Source organism: Tursiops truncatus, chromosome 17 (assembly GCF_011762595.2).
Source record: "Tursiops truncatus isolate mTurTru1 chromosome 17, mTurTru1.mat.Y, whole genome shotgun sequence".
In the NCBI taxonomy this organism is placed as follows: Eukaryota; Metazoa; Chordata; class Mammalia; order Artiodactyla; family Delphinidae; genus Tursiops; species Tursiops truncatus.
Window position 1 is genome coordinate 33,579,473 of NC_047050.1, and position 6,721 is coordinate 33,586,193.

The window sequence follows — 6,721 nt, forward strand, 5'->3', positions numbered from 1 at the left end:
ACAGCAGATTAGGTGATACAGAAGAATGTATAAGTGACCTGGAAGTAAAAATAGTAGATATCACCCAACCAGAGCAGCAAAAAGAAAAAAGAATTTAAAAAGCCTGAATAGTTTAAGGGACATTTGAGACAACTTCGAGTATATTAACATTCACATTATAGGGGTTCCAGAAGGAGACAAGAGAAAGAAAAGAGTTAAAAATACATGTGATGCTATTATTGTGAAAACTTTCACAACTCAGGGAAGGAAACAGATACTCTGGTCCAAGAATCACAGAGAGTCCCAAACAAGGTGAATTCAAAGAGATCCACACCAAGATATAATTAAAATGGAAACGTTTAAAGAGAGAATTTTAAAGGCAGCAAGAACAAAGCAATTAGTCACAGGCACAGGAACCACCACAAGGCTATCAGCTAATTTTTCAGCAAAAATTTGCAGGCAGAAGAGCATTCCAGGTTTATTTAAAGTGCTGAAAGGAAAAAATCTACAACGAAGGATACTCTACCTGGCAAAGTTATCATTCAGAATTGAAGGAGAAATCAAGAGTTTCCCAAATAAGCAAAAACTAAGAGTTCATCACTACTAAACCAGCCATACAAGAAATGTTAAAGGGCCATCTTTAAGCACAACAGAAATGTCCATAACAGGAAATAAGGAAATATATGAAGGAAAAAATCTCACTGGTAAAGGCAAATATAAAGTAAAGGCAGTGGATAAAACACTTAATAAGTTAGTATCAAGGTTAAAAGACAAAAGTTGTAAAAGCTGTTATAACTTCAATAAGTAGTTAAGGGATACACAAAAAGAAGGAAAATGTGACATTGAAAACATAAAATATGGGCCTTGGAGTAAAAATGTAGAGCTTTTAGAATATGTTCAAAGTTAAATGACTATAAGCTTTATATATATGTATATGTATGCATATATATATATATATATATATATATATATATATAGTAGTAACCAAAACCTCAAAACCTATAATAAGTACACAAAAAAACAGAGAAAAAAGGAATGGAAACACAACACTAAAGAAGATCATCAAACCACAAAGGAAGAGACCAAAGGAAGACAAAAGGAACAAAGAAGAACTACAAAAACAGCCATAAAATAAGTAACAAAATGGGGATAAGTACATACCTATCAATAAACACTTTAAATGTAAATGGGCCAAATGTTCAAATCAAAATACATAGGGTGGCTGAATGGAGAAAAAAATCAAGACTCATCTTTTTATTGCCACCAAAAGACTCACTTCAGAGCTAAATACACATGAAGACTGAAAGTGAAGGTATGGAAAAAGATATTACATTCAGGCATGAAAAGAAAGCTGTTGGGGTAGGGGAACTTTCCTGGCAGTCATGTGGTTAAGACTCCAAGCTTCCACTGCAGGGGTCACGGGTTCAGTCCTTCATTGGAAAACTACGATCCCACATGCCACAGGGCACAGCCAAAAAATGGAAAAAAAAAAAAAAGAAAGAAAGAAAGCTGGGTAGCAGTACTCATTTCAGATAAAATAGACTTCAAAATGACTATTACAAGAAACAAAGAAACACATTACCTAATGATGAAGAGACCATTCAACAAAAAAGATATAACAATTGTAAATATAGATGCACCCAATATGAGAGCAGCTAAATGCATAAAGAAAATATTAACAAAGAAAAAAATTGACAGTAACACAATACTAGTAGAGGACTTAAACATCTCACTTACATCAATGTATAGAAAGAAAACCAATAAGAAAACACTGGCCTTAAACTGCACAGATGAAATAAATAGCTATATATAAAACATTCCAACTGAAGACTGCAGAATACACATTCTCTTCTAGTGCACATGGAAGATTATCCAGTGTAGATCACATGTTAGACCACAAAACAACTACCAATAAATTTCAGAAGACTGAAATCATATCAAGCATCTTTTTCAACAAAAGTGGTATGAAAATAGAAATTAAGTACAGGAAGAAAACTGGAAAAAATCACAAACATGTGGAGCCCAAACAACACACTACTAAAATCATCAGTGGGTCAATGGAGAAATCAAGGAGGAAATCAAAAAATACTTCAATAGTGAAAATAGAAACACAACTATTCAAAATTTATAGGACACACAAAAAAAGCAGTTTTTTAAAAAAAATATTTTTACATCTTTATTGGACTATAACTGCTTTACAATGGTGTGTTAGTTTCTGCTTTATAACGAAGTGAATCAGTTATACATATGCATATGTTCCTATATCTCTTCCCTCTTGCGTCTCCCTCCCTCCCACCCTCCCTATCCCACCCCTCCAGGCAGTCACAAAGCACCGAGCTGATCTCCCTGTGCTATGCGGCTGCTTCCCACTAGCTATCTGCCTTACGTTTGGTAGTGTATACATGTCCATGCCTCTCTCTCGCTTTGACACAGCTCACACTTCCCCCTCCCCATATCCTCAAGTCCGTTCTCTAGTAGGTCTGTGTCTTTATTCCTGTCTTAAGCCTAGGCTCTTCATGACATTTTTTTCCCTTAAATTCCATATATATGTGTTAGCATACGGTATTTGTCTTTCTCTTTCTGACTTACTTCACTCTGTATGACAGACTCTAGGTCTATCCACCTCATTACAAATAAATCAATTTCGTTTCTTTTTATGGCTGAGTAATATTACATTGTATATATGTGCCACATCCACTTTATCCCTTCATCCGATGATGGGAACTTAGGTTGTTTCCATCTCTGGGCTATTGTAAATAGAGCTGCAATGAACATTTTGGTACATGACTCTTTTTGAATTATGGTTTTCTCAGGGTATATGCCCAGTAGCGGGATTGCTGGGTCATATGGTAGTTCTATTTGTAGTTTTATAAGGAACCTCCATACTGTTCTCCATAGTGGCTGTACCAATTCACATTCCCACCAACAGTGCAAGAGGGTTCCCTTTTCTCCACACCCTCTCCAGAATTATTGCTTCTAGATTTTTTGATGATGGCCATTCTGAATGGTGTGAGGTGATATCACATTGTAGTTTTGATTTGCATTTCTCTAATGCTAAATGATGTTGAGCATTCTTTCATGTGTTTGTTGGCAGTCTGTATATCTTCTTTGGAGAAATGTCTATTTAGTTCTTCTGCTCATTTTTGGATTGGGTTGTTTGTTTTTTTGTTATTGAGCTGCATGGGCTTCTTGTAAATTTTGGAGATTAATCCTTTGTCATTTGCTTCATTTGCAAATATTTTCTCCCATTCTGAGGGTTGTCTTTTGGTATTGTTTATGGTTTCCTTTGCTGTGCAAAAGCTTTGAAGTTTCATTAGGTCCCATTTGTTTATTTTTGGTTTTTATTTACATTTCTCTAGGAGGTGGGTCAAAAAGGATCTTGCTGTGATTTATGTCATAGAGTGTTCTGCCTATGCTTTCCTCTAAGAGTTTGATAGTTTCTGGCCTTACATTTAGGCCTTTAATCCAGTTTGAGCTTATTTTTGTGTATGGTGTTAGGGAGTAATCTAATCTCATAGTTTTACATGTACCTGTCCAGTTTTCCCAGCACCACTTATTGAAGAGGCTGTCCTTTCTCCACTGTACATTCCTGCCTCCTTTATCAAAGATAAGGTGGCCATATGTGTGTGGGTTTATCTCTGGGCTTTCTATCCTGTTCCATTGATCTATATTTCTGTTTTTGTGCCAGTACCATACTGTCTTGATTACTGTAGCTTTGTAGTATAGTCTGAAGTCAGGGAGCCTGATTCCTCCAGCTCCATTTATCATTCACAAGATTGCTTTGGCTATTCAGGGTCTTTTTTGTTGCCATACAAATTGTGAATTTTTTTGTTCTAGTTCTGTGAAAAATGCCAGTGGTAGTTTGATAGGGATTGCACTGAATCTTTATATTGCTTTGGGTAGTAGAGTCATTTTCACAATGTTGATTCTTCCAATCCAAGAACATGGTATATCTCTCCATCTATTTGTATCATCTTTAATTTCTTTCATCAGTGTCTTATAATTTTCAGCATACAGGTCTTCTCTCTCCTCAGGTAGGTTTATTCCTAGATATTTTATTCTTTTTGTTGCAATGGTAAATGGGAGTGTTTTCTTGATTTCACTTTCAGATTTTTCATCATTAGTGTATAGGAATGCCAGAGATTTCTGTGCATTAATTTTGTATCCTGCAACTTTACCAAATTCATTGATTAGCTCTCGTAGTTTTCTGGTAGCATCTTTAGGATTCTCTATGTATAGTATCATGTCATCTGCAAACAATGACAGCTTTACTTCTTCTTTTCCGATTTGTATTCCTTTTATTTCCTTTTATTCGCTGATTGCTGTGGCTAAAATTTCCAAAACTATGTTGAATGAGAGTGGTGAGAGTGGGTAACCTTGTCTTGTCCCTGATCTTAGTGGAATTTCTTTCAGTTTTTCACCATTGAGGATGATTTTGGCTGTGGGTTTGTCATATATGGCCTCTATTATGTTGAGGAAAGTTCCCTCTATGCCTACTTTCTGCAGGATTTTTTGTCATAAATCGTTGTTGACTTTTGTCAAAGGCTTTTCTGCATCTATTGAGATGGTCATATGGTTTTTCTCCAATTTTTTAATATGGTTTATCACACTGATTGTTTTGCATATATTGAAGAATCCTTGCATTCCTGGAATAAACCCCACTTGATCATGGTGTATGATCCTTTTAATGTGCTGTTGGATTCTGTTTGCTAGTATTTTGTTGAGGATTTTTGCATCTATGTTCATCAGTGATATTGGCCTGTAGTTTTCTTTCTATGTGACATCCTTGTCTGGTTTTGGCATCAAGGTGGTGGTGGCCTCGAAGAATGAATTTGAGAGTGTTCCTCCTTCTGCTATATTTTGGAAGAGTTTGAGAAGGATAGGTGTTAGCTCTTCTCTAAATGTGTGATAGAATTCGCCTGTGAGGCCATCTGGTCCTGGGCTTCTGTTTGTTGGAAAATTTTGAATCACAGTTTCAATTTCAGTGGTTGTGATTGGTCTGTTCATATTTTCTATTTCTTCCTGATTCAGTCTTGGCAAGTTGTGCATTTCTAAGGATTTGTCCATTTCTTCCAGGTTGTCCATTTTACTGGCATAGAGTTGCTTGTAGTAATCTCTCATGATCTTTTGTATTTCTGCAGTGTCAGTTGTTACTTCTCCTTTTTCATTTCTAATTCTATTGATTTGAGTATTCTCCCTTTTTTTCTTGATGAGTCTGGCTAATGGTTTATCTATTTTGTTTATCTTCTCAAAGAACCAGCTTTTAGTTTTATTGATCTTTGCTTTGTTTCCTTCATTTCTTTTTCATTTATTTCTGATCTGATCTCTATGATTTCTTTCCTTCTGCTAACTTTAGGTTTTTTTTGTTCTTCTTTCTCTAATTGCTTTAGGTGAAAAGTTAGGTTGTTTATTTGAAATGTTTCCTGTTTCTTAGGTGGGCTTGTATTGCTCTAAACTTCCCTCTTAGACCTGTTTTTGCTGCATCCCTTAGGTTTTGGGTCGTCGTGTCTGCATTGTCATTTGTTTCTAGGTAGTTTTTTGTTTCCTCTTTGATTTCTTCAGTGATCTCTTCGTTATTAAGTAGTGTATTGTTTAGTCTCCATGTGTTTGTATTTTTTACAGATCTTTTCCTGTAATTGATATATAGTCTCATATCATTGTGGTCGGAAAAGATACTTGATACAATTCCAAATTTCTAAAATTTACCAAGGCTTGATTTGTGACCCAAGATATGATTTATCCTAGAGAATGTTCCATGAGCACTTGAGAAAAATGTGTATTCTGTTGTTTTTGGATGGAATGTCCTATAAATATCAATTAAGTGCATCTTGTTTAATGTTTCATTTAAAGCTTGTGTTTCCTTATTTATTTTCATTTTGGATGATCTGTCCATTGGTGAAAGTGGGGTGTTAAAGTTCCCTACTATGAATGTGTTACTGTCGATTTCCCCTTTTATGGTTGTTATTATTTGCGTTATGTATTGAGGTGCTCCTATGTTGGGTGCATAAATATTTACAATTGTTATATCTTCTTCTTGGATCAAGCCCTTGATCATTACGTAATGTCCTTCTTTGTCTATACTAATATTCTTTATTTTAAAGTCTATTTTATCTGATATGAGAATTGCTACTCCAGCTTTCTTTTGGTTTCCATTTGCATGGAATATCTTTTTCCATCCCCTTACTTTCAGTCTATAGTGTCTCTAGGTGTGAAGTGGGTCTCTTGTAGACAGCATATATATGGGTCTTCTTTTTGTATCCATTCAGCCAATCTGTGTCTTTTGGTGGGAGCATTTAGTCCATTTACATTTAAGGTAATTATCTATATGTATGTTCCTATTCCCATTTTCTAAATTGTTTTGGGTTTGTTATTGTAGGTCTTTTCCTCCTCTTGTGTTTCTTGCCTAGAGAAGTTCCTTTAGCATTTGTTCTAAAGCTTGTTTGGTGGTGCTGAACTCTCTCAGCTTTTGCTTGTCTGTAAAATTTTTAATTTCTCCATCAAATCTGAATGAGATCATTGTTGGTTAGAGTAATCTTGTTTGCAGGTTTTTCTCCTTCATCACTTTAAATATGTCCTTCCAGTCCCTTCTGGCTTGCAGAGTTTCTGCTGAAAGATCACCTGTTAACCTTATGGGGATTCTCTTATGTGTTATTTGTTGTTTTTCCCTTGCTGCTTTTAATATGTTTTCTTTGTATTTAATTTTTGGCCATTTGATTAATATGTGTCTTGGCATATTTCTCCT